General features: G+C 37.1%; 1 protein-coding gene across 29 annotated transcripts in view; it reads right to left on the reverse strand.

Moving 5' to 3' along the window:
* cac (calcium voltage-gated channel subunit cacophony) overlaps positions 1-14,200 on the reverse strand; it is a 167,471-nt gene that overhangs the window by 82,887 nt on the left and 70,384 nt on the right. The window contains exons 1-2 of one of the 29 annotated variants that reach the window (XM_089082101.1): positions 6,159-6,479; positions 4,676-4,761 (exon numbers count right to left, since the gene is read on the reverse strand). The exons of 23 other annotated variants lie outside the window; for them this stretch is intronic. The gene's annotated coding sequence lies outside the window, so the exon portion shown is untranslated. Of the gene's footprint in view, positions 1-4,675; positions 4,773-4,847; positions 5,541-6,148; positions 6,480-14,200 lie in introns of those variants that run through there. 5 more of the 29 variants (XM_089082087.1, XM_089082097.1, XM_089082075.1 and 2 more) reach the window with 5 other exon arrangements.

Genomic DNA, 14,200 nt, shown 5'->3' on the forward strand with positions numbered 1-14,200 from the left:
ACAAATTTTGTTTTTGAATGTCAGAATTGATGAATTTTGAAACAATAAACATCTAAAATTATAAAAATTAATAAAGATAATACGTGAAAATAAAAATATATTTAATAATGTAAATTTAATAATTGTATGTTTAAGGTGTAGGAATCTCTCCTATTATAATACTGCAAAATATCTTATGCAACTTGTTTCCAAGTTAGTTAATAATCAAAATGAAATTTCATTCGGGAATATTAACTAAATCCTAAACGCTTCCCTGTATTTTGAATATACGGTGTACGAAGATGAAACAAAAAATAAAGCCAAAAGGTTTCTCATCCGCATGTATTTACAAATATAAAGCGAGGATGACAGATCAGATAAAAGTTATAGTTTAATTTATGTATTTATATACGTGTACAGCACAACACCAATATAAAATTAATCTACTTATTTTCATTAAGCTAAAAACCTTTAATACTATTATGGTGGCGTGTGCCACCATCATGGTCGAATGGATTAAGGTTGTAGGTTTTCGCTCTTTGTAGCGTACATAATTCGAAGATTCGTTGACTGTATATGAATCTAGAGCAGAATTACAATAATACGAAATTTCTTGATTGTAGCAAGACGTCATCGATGGAAAAACAATAGAATAGAGGGAACGCGATACGTGTGTACATGGTCGCTCTTAAAAATTGGAAAAAGATGAAAAGTTGTAACAGCGTGCAAAGAGCAGAACACCAAACATTGAAATGGGCAAATTATTCGGGTAGCAACATCTGCTGAAAGCACGATAACAGATTAAATGTCGTTAGGACATAACGTAAATATCTCTGCCGAAAGTGCAAAAACCAGAGTATTTTGGAGAAATACATGCGGACGGTCTACAGCATGTCGTGCACGGTGGCTTACTGCCTTAATGAAAGCGATAAATACGTGTAAAATAAATTTCCGCGGGATTAAAGGGGGACAACAATAACTCGAAGTGCAATTTGTGTTGTAGCTGCGGTATGCTTTCAACGAGGAATAATTCCCTGTTACGTTAATTGAACACCCGACACGCAAAGATTATAAAATATTCTCGAAAAATTGTCAAAGGATCAATTACTGTTAATAAGTCTTTCTAGCATTTTCACTTTTTAAAATTCGTAATTGTTAATTTTTATCGAACTACTATTAATTGCCTTGATTAAAATTGATACTTATAACATGTTATTTAAATAGAAAATAAAAGTTAAGTTAACAAAATAAATTGTTATCTCGCGGTGCATAACTTAGCGAATGCATGGCTGATCTCGTTTGTCGACTTTACTGCCATTTTTTTGTGTATAGCATTTTTTTAATAAAGATATTCCGATATTTACTTTAGTACTTTAATATAACGCCTTATTAAAGAAACGTGGAAGCGTATTTGCGATTTAATCTGTCCCTTTCTCCTTAATGTAAACATTTTTCAAATTTCAGATTTTCAAATTTCATAACGGCTAGCATTATTGTCACTTTAAATCTCATGCTTGACAAATTGATTTATGTTTTCCTAATCCAGGAAGTTATCATATGAAACGATCAAATTAACTTTTCGAATCATACTAAGAATTACTCTTTATCTTCTTTGTTGCTATTTTGTCTTTTTTTTTCTTTTTTTTTTCCTCTGTTTTTCCTCTGTTATATAAACAACATATACATATCTTTCTTCCTTCTCTCCCCTCTCTTTCTCTTTCTTTATTTATCTATTCATCTCTCTCTCTCTCTCTCTCTCTCTCTCTCTCCCCCCCTCTCTCTCTCTACTTTGATCCATAAGCTTTTGCTTGTGTCACGAACTCTTTTAGAAATTGTACTAGAAAGTATCGCTTTCGCAATCGCACGCATTAAAAGCACCCTCGTTATCTGTGCTAACTAAACTAGAAAGTGACACTCGTCGTAAATACTTCCCGAGATGCTTGAGAGTACTCTCGGAAAATTGGTCAACGAATCATAACTTTAGCTACTCCAACACAAGAAACAAGATTTAGTTGATGAGAATTTCTTTTTTATTAAGTTATAACCTTTTTATTTAACCTTGTTATATTCAATTTTCAAAGATTTTATATATGATAGAATATTCTTTATAATCATTTAATTATTATAATTTTTCTTAATTTCATTGCAAAATAATTATAGCAGTATATGTTTAATTTAACTATGTCTAATATTTATTATTTAATTATTTCGTTACTTAATTCTTTTATATATAATAATATATAAGCACAAACATATATCAGATTTTTTATTATAACTAATTAAACAGCTAATTGTGTTAAAAATAGAACAAAGTTCAGGTAAAATCTTTAAGTATGCATTAAATGTATGTGCGTTAGAAATATTAATTAATATTAAACATTGTGATAAATCTATAAAAATTTGGAACCTTCAGTTTGTCAGAGAATTTATTGAGAATTTGATCAATCTTATAAATCTAAACAAAAATATTGCAAAAACATAGAAACAAAATTTGAAATGTTCTTCCAACTCCCTTTAATTAGTCTTGAATTTAGACGATCACGGAGAACGAACAAAACGGAGGAAATCTGCGAACAAGAATGTGAGACGGAATGATGAGAAACGGGTACCAAAAGGGTCCTTTCATGTCTTTTATGAATCCCCCTTCCTTTAAGAGCGTTCTATACTGTTTAACTACTCCGTTCTGTTTCATTGGTGAAGACGACAAGACAGTCCGATAGTTGACACGCTAAAAGCCTGATAGCACGGGCAAAATAAATGAGGCCATCCCGTTTAAAGAGAGAGAGAGAGAGAGAGAGAGAGAGAGAGAGAGAGAGAGAGAGAAGGAGAGGGAAAGAGCATCGTCGATTTTACTGTAGTCATTTTTCTCTCAGTTAATATAATAACATCGATAAAAAGTAAAATCGCAAAACAAAGAGCGAGAATAAAAAAAAAATAAAAAATAAAACAAAGGACATTACTCTCAGAAAACTTTCTAAAAATGAAAATTATATATAATAATAATAAAAATAGATGACACAGAATAATTAAATTGTGATAAAAAAAAGTACAATATCGAAAACATAAGAAAAAAGCAAAGTATAAGAAATTGTCCACTTGAATATCATAATAATCTAAATAATCTAAATATCTAAGTAAATTTTCGATAAATGCAATTTATAATTCTTTGCGCTGTTTCAATCTAAATGAAATATGGATTTCTTATCACTGATAATTGAACCTAATGGCGCAAAGTTTAAAGTTTCGCCTTTGCATAATTGGGTAATATGTTCTAATATTATAAAAATTGCAATATATTTGCATTAAAATAGAAAGAAGAATTACAATAAATTATTCAATTATGTGAATGCATAACTTTGAAAAAATATATTACCGCAAACACTTATTTAATTACCAATTATATCAAAATTTAGATAGCAATTGACATGAAAAAGCAAATTAATGCTATTATCATTACTATTATTAGTACTATTTATCGAAAACGATAGATTAAAAACAATTTTTGTACATCTATCAATATAGAAGATGTAATTCTAACGATTTTATAACAATCTTTTAGCAATTAAATATCATATTTTCAAAATTTGTTATATCGCGTATCCTAAAAAAATTTTTAAAAAAGAAACTTCTTTGTTTATATAACAAAATTTTAAGAAATATATTATAAACTGTTGCCATGATATGTATCCAAATGTACCTAAAAGTATATCTTATTTTTTCTATATAAAATTTTATATTATTTTTATAAAACACATTCATTTTGTATATATATATATATTTAACTAAAGTTTTTCAATTTTATAGGCAATTGTATGGCAGTTATTAAAAAAAAATATTATTCTTATTCAATTAATTTATTGCGTAAAAAAACTGGCGGGAGAATGAATTTTGATTATCGCGATAATTCGGTTTCACATTAAATCGAGTCTACAATCTTTGTCAGAACGAAATGCCTCGTAACAAGAACGAGAAATTCTACGAGTATTGTGTCGCTATTGTGATACGTGTATCCAAAGAGCACGAATGAATTAATAGAATGTAAAGCCACCAGTTTCACGCGGATCATCATCGTCCTATAAACTATTGTGTCACAAACCGCATTGTTTCTATTTGATCGTACTTTGCTGGTAAATAAAAACCAGTTTCAATGTTTCATAAGTTTCATAGATCATGATGGATATCGATAGGAAATGCGAATTTATATTTCCAATGCCGTTTATGTTGCTAATGAAGAAGGTAAATCGCCGAATAAAATCCAATTGCAACACCGTATTCGAATCGTGGAGCATATCCAACTGCCAATTAAAAAATGTCTCAAATGTTTCGCATACATCCATGATTATATTGCCATTGCAGAAGATAAATGCTAGAACGGTAGTCTGTGAATAGCATATTACCGGCGTAAAGACTCACGTCTTTCTGACACGTATGACACTGCATACCGTGTGAAACTAGCTTAAAGGTCAGCCTTTAACCCAAACGTGGCTACCGCGATGGCCGAGAGATCCCAGCCAAAGTGGTGGCGAACACATGGAGCGCTCCTTGCCATCGCGAACAATGTTTAATTGAATCTCAAAGTTTGAGCGAGCTCATCGTGAGGAATCATAAAGATTTTACGCGGGATCCAAAGGAAAAGCCACGAGCGAGCGAACGGATTATAGGAGGACGGAGACCTGCTCCGTTTCGCCAAACTCACCTCTAGAGGGAGGCAGGGGCTGGATGCGGCCATGTTCCTACATGCGTTCGAGCCTCTGCCCCGGTGGCGATCCCCTCTTCTTCGTGCTGTGGCACCACTTTACAGAAATGGAAAAAAAAACAGAGGATAGATATACAGACGAATTGGGGCAAACTGCACACTGCACACTCACGACGGCACCCCGGCGATCGACGTGCACTATGAACCAACCCCCCTTCTTCGAAACACCGGCGGGGGGTGCGGGCAGGCGGGCGGAGAGGGGCGGGGGCGGAAACGGGGAGGGGAAAATAACACCAACGCAGCACCTTTCGCACCCCTTTACTTTTTTGCTCTACGCTTCTCCTTTTTCGCCCAGATTATTTTCCCTTGTTTCACGGCAACTAACTTTTTCTTCAAGAGAGGAGACCAGAGGAACGGAAGAATGAGAAAGAGAAAGAGAGAGAAAAAAGAGAATGAGTGACCAAGTAGGAAAGAGAGACGGGACAGTCAGAGTGAGCGAGAGAAAGAGAGAGAGAGAGAGAGAGAGAGAGAGAGAAGAGTGAAGAGAGGGGGGGGATCCTCTCTCCCGAGCCCTGAACTCTTTCGGATTCCTCGGAGCGGGCACTACAATCACCGGCAGCGGCAACGACAGCCACTACCTTCCTTTTCTTCTTCCTCGTCTTCCACCTCCTCGTCCGCCGCCTCTCTTCTTCCGCTCCTTTTTCCTCGTCGTCGACGTCGTCTTTCCTCCCTTTCGAGCCTCCCTCCCCTCCTCCTCCCTCCCTGCGATGCACCAGAGCACACTCTCGGCGGCTCCTCTCGCGACGACGGCTAGCTGCTTCGCCTCTTGTGCCACGTCCTCGTCTTCCTCCTCCTCCTCCTCCTCTTCCTCCTCCTCCTCCCCGTCTTTCTCCTCCTCCTCCTTCTCTTCCTCCTCCTCCTCCTCCTCCTCCTCCGCCTCCTCCCCGTCCACGTCCTCCTCGGCGGCGGGCGCTCCTCCTCGTCTTCTTCTTCCTCCTCTTCGTCGTCGTCGTCGCCGTCAACCGCCACTGTACCACCGTCGCATAACAAACACCCCGGCGGCCGTCACGGTCCCGACGGCACCAACGCGACGACGAGAAACAGAGACGGAGAGATAGAAAGATAGAGAGAAAATAGATAAGTGGAGAGAAAGAAAGAGAAAGAAAGAGATAGAAAGGGAGAGAAAGAGAAAGGGAAATAGAACGGCGAGAGGCCGAGGCGAGATTCGCGAGATTGATTGAGGAGAGAGCTAACGAGCCCGACGCTTTCTCTTTCTCGCGAGAGCCTGTTTCTCACGAGGGCGCGTTTTCTCCTTTCTGCCGAGGCGCGGTACACCCCCGCGGACGAGGGAGAGTCACCCTCCGCGAGTCAATTCCGCGCGCACTCGGCGAGCACTCGACGGGCGAGTACTGCGACTCGACCCGAGTTACAAGGCGAGAACAAGAGTGGAACCGGGGCCCGTTTTTTTCGTACCAGCACTAACCACCGATCACTTCTTCTCTCTTCGTTCTCTTCTGTTCCGCCTCTTCTACCACCCGCGTCAGCCGCTTCTCCGTCCTCTCGTCCTCCGTTACAGCTTCAGCAGCAGGTTCAAACCCGCTTCGTCTCCGATCCACGCGAACGTTCTACCACTTCGACTTCAACGGCACCTTCCCTATAACTACAACCCCTGTCCGCTTCACTCGGCCGGAAGTTCACACACTACCTACGTTCCCCGAGCGTCGGAGCTCGTGGCCACAGCGGGACGGTCGCTCGACTACGCTCCCTCGCTCTTCCACCACTACCCGACTGCCACTCTCGCACACACTCTATTTGTCTCTCTCTCTCTCTCCCCCTTCTCTTATTCTCTCTACCGTTCTCTCGACCCTCATGGTCGTCCCCCTGCCTCTCTTCTCGCCCTCACCTTCTCCAGCGTTTCCACCACTGCCATCTCTGTTCGCCCACTCTTCGCCCGCTCGCTCATCCTTGTCGCACTGACAATCTCCGTCCTCTTCTCTGATAACTTCGGCCCTCTTCTACGTATCGTTATCTTCCTCGTGACTATCTAACCATCACCAGACTGTCTCCTTTCGTTACACTGACGTGGTCTCTCCCGTTGAACGGAGTTTACCTCTTGCTCTCACACCACAACGTGATACGAGCAGTTGTCCTTGTCGTATAAAACGAGCTTTGCTCGTTCTTTCCAGGAATTGCCGTCCCTTTCCCTCCAATAGTCTTCATCCCTATTCGATTTAGTTCTCTCCTCGTCTTTTACAAACGGCACGGCGACTGGTTCCTTCTCCGTCTGACTTTTATTAGGTGTCTCTTTCTGTTCGATGAGCTTGCGCTCACTCACACTCTCTCTCAGTCGCGCTTACGTATTAACCCCCATTCGGAGGGCGCCAGGACCGAGTTTCTTTAAAATGATACCCTGGGGCTCTGACGAAGGATTGTCTCAAGAGTTTCTATCGTACACTTTGATATAAAATGATTTCATTTAATCTTTCTTTTTCGAAATTGGTCACATATTGTTGCATTTTAGTAATTTTATTTCTATTAAGCTCTATTATAAATTGTATTAAAATAGTAGTAAATTATATTTAAATAATAAATTATAATTACATTATTTAAATATATTAAACAATGACTAATATAATTCACGGTATGTTATTAAGTATGTTTTTTAAAATAATAATAAGATAATAATAGATGTCATTTATCTATCTAAAATATTATTTTCATACTAAGAAAATTTATTATGCGTCTAGCCAAACGTTAAAATAATTTTTGAAAATATTTAATAATCAATTTTTATTAATACTTCACTAAAGATTTTAATAATAAATTTATTTTAAATTAAATGTTGCCACTAACTAAAATTGTATTATGATATTAACCCGGTAGTTATGCGAAATGAAGATTTTCGTATGCTAATCGAATATAAACAGATAAGCGACGCGATATTACGCTGCATGTAAATACTTTGAGAATGACTTTGTACCTGGAAACTATTTCGGTAGCGGTTATGTTGACGTTTATGACGAAATCAATACGACATTCAGAATTCAGTTTGAATATCTCGAATTAATATACAATATATTTTTTAATATATATATATATATATATATATATATATATATATATATAAAATATTAAACTTATATAGTCATGTAAATTCTTAAAATAATTCAAATTATTAATCTATAAATTTTTAATTTACATCAATGTAAATTGATTAACTATACTATAAAGAGAAACGATGTTATTTTAGACATTATAAACATTGCATTGTTCATATAAAGTTTAAATACTTTACATTTATAATATATGATATATAATGATATATATGATATATATAATGATATATATAATGATAACATAATAATTATAAATCTATCTTAGGAGCTTATACATTGTAAACATATTGTTTTTGTTTCTCTCAAAAGTTGTAAAAAAGTAAAATAACATAAGAAACTATATTCGTGTTTTAAATATTATCATGTTACCTCTTCATCAATCACATAAAAATATAATAACAATAAATTATTAAAATCTAAGCTTCAGAAATAAAGAAAGATCTACTTTAAATATAGAATCTATTTAACTATAGATAAATAAGGATATTTATTACAAAACTAGAATATAAAATTTTCAAGAATATACAATAGAATATAAAATTTTCAAGAATATACAATTTGCAATATATTTTTAATTGTATAAGTGCAATAAATAAATATGTGATGAGAATTTTTTTTTTGTTTAATCAAGTCTTTGTTGACGCGATAGTCATTGTATAGATCGAAAGATACTTTCGCTTCATTGATATGCCGAATATGCCTCTTTCCCTCACCGATCATGTTAATTTTCATTCCGCTCGCAAGTTTAACTGGCGGGCTTTTTCAAAGCTTAACTCGCAAGCTCATTGAGCACCACCAGGTGTCACCGTTCGCGAGCACAACGGTGTGCGTGGCAATTGGCGAACGTGCGTGAGCTTTCGCTCTCGTTTGTGTGCGTTGAACCGATACCGCCGGGGGTTGCTGGTGCATGCGCTTTCTCGCTTTTCAAGGGTAGGGATGAGCTTTTTCGCGTTGCACTCGCGTACGTGGAAAGCTTCGGACCCCGATGCATCCGCGATAATGGAAAACAATCCTACACACATGTATATATAATCACGTTGAACTTTTGGGATACCAAAATGGTCAAAATGATCGTTAAGGAACTTATTGGAATTGGACGGGATGAAAGAAACACTATGGAAAAGCAGACCGGTTCAACGATCTCAATAAGCAAGGAGTAATTAATTGCCGCGAATAAAACGAGGTAACGGCGTGGGCCGTGCCGCTGCTAAACGGCCGCGATAAATTCCGGCGTGCAACGCCTCGTTATCTGATGACCGTTTTCTTGACACCTCGAAAGGCGGCCGGAAGTCCACGCGCGTCGGCGGGAAATCATCGTACACGTAGCTATAACTCAACCGCGCGTGAGAACTTAATTAATTAGACGTAGTACGAGTCATGCGTCATGAATGTGTTCTCACGTTTGAATATTATTTATGATTATTTCTCAAGAACGCTAATTTATTATTTTATTTGGTATTTATTGAGGATCATTAAAATATACTTATCAAGATTGAATAGTTTTAATCAATAAATAATAAATAAATAACAAATAAATAAAGTAAAATTGTATAATTAAATGTGCAATTATCTTGGGAAAAAGGTTAAGATATTGCTTAAGAATGTATAAATATCATAAAATTATCTTTATTTCAAGCATATTTTTCTAGAAAGAATTTTAATAAAGCTCTGTTATTTTATAAATAAAATTAAATCTGAATTTGTTTGATTATCTCGTTATAAATAAGTTTTAATTACGAATTTGCTATGCCATTTCTATCAAAAGTTGCTAACAAACCATGTCAAAATGTTACATCAAGAAGATTCACATGTTTCTGATCAATCGTTTCGATCAATTCTTTTTTTATCACGGATTCTTTGATGAGTTTTGAATTGAATCTTATGTTTTAACGAAGACTCGAAGAAAATTCATAAATTTTATTTTATATCAGAATATTTTATTTCTGAACAAATTATACATTTCTAATTCCGATCATTCTCAACACAGTATACGAAAATTGAAGGGTTACATGTAGGGCAAAACATACATCATCAAACTTAAATTTCTCTCTATTCTTTCTCAACAAAATAATCAATATATCAATTCCGTTAATCGTAACTTGTTATTATGTCATATTCGTGAAACAGAAAACGTGCAATCGGATGCCCTCTGAACTAACGATGTAACAAAACACCGATTGACTTCGTTCTTTTGTATCCAACGAATCAGCCACTGTTTTCGGGGCAGCGCTCTCTCTCTCTTTCTCCTCCCCCCTCCCTGTTTCCCTGTTCCTATCTCCTTCTCTATTCTCGAATAACAAACACAAGGATATATACAGAGAGAAGAGAGCGAGAGAGAGAGAGAGAGAGAGAGAGAGAGAGAGAGAGAGAGACAGGCTGCGCGATTCCATGTATATAAAAAAATCGGCTTTAAATCTGCGGTGCCCGCGAACGAAGACGAGGGGATGAGCAGAATATAGAAGGGGAAAGGAGAATGGAATTGTTAGGGGTGGCAGCGGCAACGACGGCGGCGGCAACGGTAGCGGCGGTAGAGAGTGCAGGGGCAGCGTTCTGGGTTTCTGGGTTCGTCCCCCGTCTCTCGTCCGCCCCCGCAATCCTCGATCTCCTCCTCCTTCTCCTCTTCCTCCTCCTCTCTGACCCCACGAGGTTCGGAAAGGCTGCTGTGCGCGCGGCGCACGAATGTGGAACAGTAGGTCAGCGCACTCCGTGACCCCCGCCTGCCGCGGCCTACCCCTCCTCAGTGCATGCACCCTGATGCGATACGTACGACCAACCGGCCGAACCCCCTCTACCCCGGTCCCCCCGCGCCGTCCCTACATCTGAGCGCTCTCTCGGCATCCTACTTCTTCCTCTTTGCTCCTCGCTTCCCCTCTTCTTTCTCCTTCTCCACCTGCAACGATCCCGCGTCGTCTCATCCCGCGACCGATTGCGTTTTATCGTTTGGGGGTGAGTTTACGCGATTCGGTTTCCAAAATCACCTCCCGGCCAAGCAGCCAAAAGCGAGAGAAAGGTTATATATCTTAGACGTAGCGTTCTCTGGAAAACGATTATTTCCGCGGTGAGCGACGAAGGAGAGTAGGAAATCAATTTTCTCTGTTATCAGTTCTGCTATCGTAATATTCACCAACTCCCATTCATAAGATGCATTCTTGATGATTATCACTAAAAACGAGGAAAATCCTGTACAAAACGTTCCCGGAGAGGTGATTACATCACATTAAACGATAATGGGAAAGAACACAATTCTATTATGTAGCATTGTTTGTAAACTATTATTTATAGTATTCACTCTTGATATTATGTAGCATTGTTTGTAAACTATTATTTATAGTATTCATTCTTGATTAATTACTTAAAAACAAAGAAAAATAAGTAATTTATAAATATTTATTCTAGATAAATGATAAAAGATGTAGAATGTTTGTTATTTTCGCATTCTCTTGAAATAATCAAGTTAGTATCCATTCCTCACAAACTTACTTAATAAAAGCAAATAAAAATAAATCCGATATAAATATTTATTCCAAATAAATAATAAAAAATGTGAGATGATTATCGTGTTCTCTTGAAATAATTATGTGAATCTGGATGATTCAAAGTGATTTATTTAAACAATTTGAAAGATTACCAATACCCGACTAATTAATTTTCATTAAAAATATTTTATTTTGCTTCTGTAATTTATATGTTTATTTATATATTTATATAAAGTATAGCAATTTGAGATCCTATATAATATCACACGTAAACAGCGTAATTTTTATAGAAAAAAAAAAAAAAGAATTGAATGAAAATTAAATATTTTTAATGGAAAAAATTGCATTTTTCTTTTACATTTAATAAAATATATTTCAATCTTGAGGAGTCCCACTTTTATGTATTTATTCCTTTATAAAAATATATATTTTGTTAAACATATTTGCACTTTAATTATGACAAGCAAGTGAGCTCATCTCCCTAGTTTCTCGAGGGATATTTCCTTAGATTACTTGCTTTGAATGTTATTTATATGATGCTCTAAGATGCCAAAGCGATAAGCGAAACCTTGTGTTTATCATGTGTTTTTTCATGATGATACGTACATCTATATCTTAATCCATTTTTTTTTCTCACGCTTCTTCCACCAGATAACGTTATAATTAAACTATTTTTCTATACAGAGTATTAAATGGAAATTTCTTCAAGCCATTCTTTTCTTAATCGTTCTTATTTTTCGCTCATCTTCATTATCCGGCCACGCCGGGCGTTAAATCGTTTCGGGATCATCGACGGTTCTCCTCTCTCGCGAGAGTCATCTTTCCTATCTGAGGCCGAAACTGTCGCGTTGATACCGGAGTTACGAGCTACCGACCGAGACGAAGATTCGGCACCCTCGCCACGTACTTTAAGGTTCATTCGCGGAAAATCGATTTGTCAGTCCGCATTCCTCCGAGGAAAATATTGCCTCGCGCCGTCTCTTCTTCCCGTCTGGTGCGCACGCTCGTCAGATTTTACGTTCCAGTAAACGCGAGATTATTGCCTGCTTTCCGCACGCACGCGCTATTATTTTACCGTTGACAACGGCTCGCCGACAACAATGAGCGTACCAACAATTTTCAGTCATTGTACAAACATAGCAAGCGCAATATATCCGAGAAAGAAAAAAAGTGACTTTGAGTAAAATGAACAAAAAAATCTGTCTCTCAGATTGCGAACGTTTTGTTGCGAATCTATCTTTGTCGTAGTAATTGATAAACAATTTACTTAAGATACCGAAATAAATCTTACAGAAAAACAGATATATATATATATATATATATATATATATATATATATATTGCAGCGTTATTTTGTCTTCCGTTATAAATAGCTTTTAAATTATCGGACAACAGATCGAATTAAGCTTTTAACATATAGTTGCCATGATGTGCGCGGGCCTAATAGACAAACTTTCGCTCAGACAACTTCGCTTGACTTATCGCCGGAAACGGGGTCTACGTCAAAGTGCCCCCGCATATTAGAATCGATGCTGCTTGGCATGGCGGACATTTATTGATTTTTCATCGCTCGAACGAGTCTCGAATCTCGATCGAAGGCTACATTCACTTCTTCCGACTAACCATTTTTCGTTTTGATGTAATGTAACCTACTGTTCAACCTCCCAAAATTAATATGATGGCTGTAAATGTATGATAGTTACAAAAATACAATACAATTTATGATTTTCTGAAAATTATGAGATTTAATCAACACACACTTTTCAATCGATTCCCTTTCACATCATTATCATCCAACTTTATTTGCTTCCTATTTCGCCATTTAAACACAATTTCACGTCGAGGCTTCCGCTTTAATATCACGCAATCTTCATGTCTACTCTCCCTCTTTGCTATACCAATTTTCCTTCTACTCGTTGGCACATTTAAGTTTTTTTTCTTTCGCCTCTCCTCTTAAATATTTCTATTTCTTTCGATTACATACACCTCAAATGCCATATCTCAACTCCCGTATCCTGTCCATTCTCTTCTACCGTTGCACCTCTCGATGCCTGTATCCCAGTCCATTTCTCATGTCTCTCTCTCCGCTTGTGTTCGTTTTGAAATTTTGATTGAATAACAGTCAACCCATATATCTTCCTCTGGCGTACTTTCTCAATTTCTTATCCTACACACTCACGTCGATTCCGGTACATATACATATCGTTTGATAACAGAGATAACAATGCGTGATGTATTACAGTTATACAGCCGAGAAAAACAATTTGCTTCTAGCCATCATTTCATACTATAACACGTACTACAACAAGAATAACGCGACGATATGTAGTATTTGATACATTATAACGACTCGTCTCGACACTCATTTTCTCATCAAAATTTTTTTCAAGATTTTACTCAGATTTTACTACGTAATCTTCTTTCTGATCAGTCCAATGTTTATACGAGTTTCTTCTATTCAAATCCGCTTAAATCCATTGAATCATGCATCTCCGCGAAAGATCTGATAAATTCTTCCCCGAACACGCACCATATCCATAGTTATCAAAGACGAGAATCCGCGGAAAACCATCCGCGACATACACGCTTTCGCATCGTGAAACATGACGTCAAGCAGTCTATGACGATCGATGCTATCAGTCCGATTGATATCTCTAGGAAAAAAAAAAAAAAAAAAGAGAGAGAGAGAGAGAGAAAGCGAGAAGCCTCTACACTCGCACATTCGCACTCATCGATCTGTTTTTCCATTGTGCCGTGAAAAAAGTCCTCCTTATTAATATCCGTGCACTATTTTTAATCTGATATTATTAACCGCTGCCATTACCACCCTGCCGAGCACGTGACGTGCGCTAATATATGGAAAAAAAAAATCGTCGACATAAATCTTATGCATCGGAGCAACGACAAAATTTCATCACGATACCAAACTAAAT

This window comes from Pogonomyrmex barbatus, unplaced genomic scaffold (genome assembly GCF_055798465.1).
Source record: "Pogonomyrmex barbatus isolate J1 unplaced genomic scaffold, ASM5579846v1 scaffold1, whole genome shotgun sequence".
NCBI classification, from domain to species: domain Eukaryota; kingdom Metazoa; phylum Arthropoda; class Insecta; order Hymenoptera; family Formicidae; genus Pogonomyrmex; species Pogonomyrmex barbatus.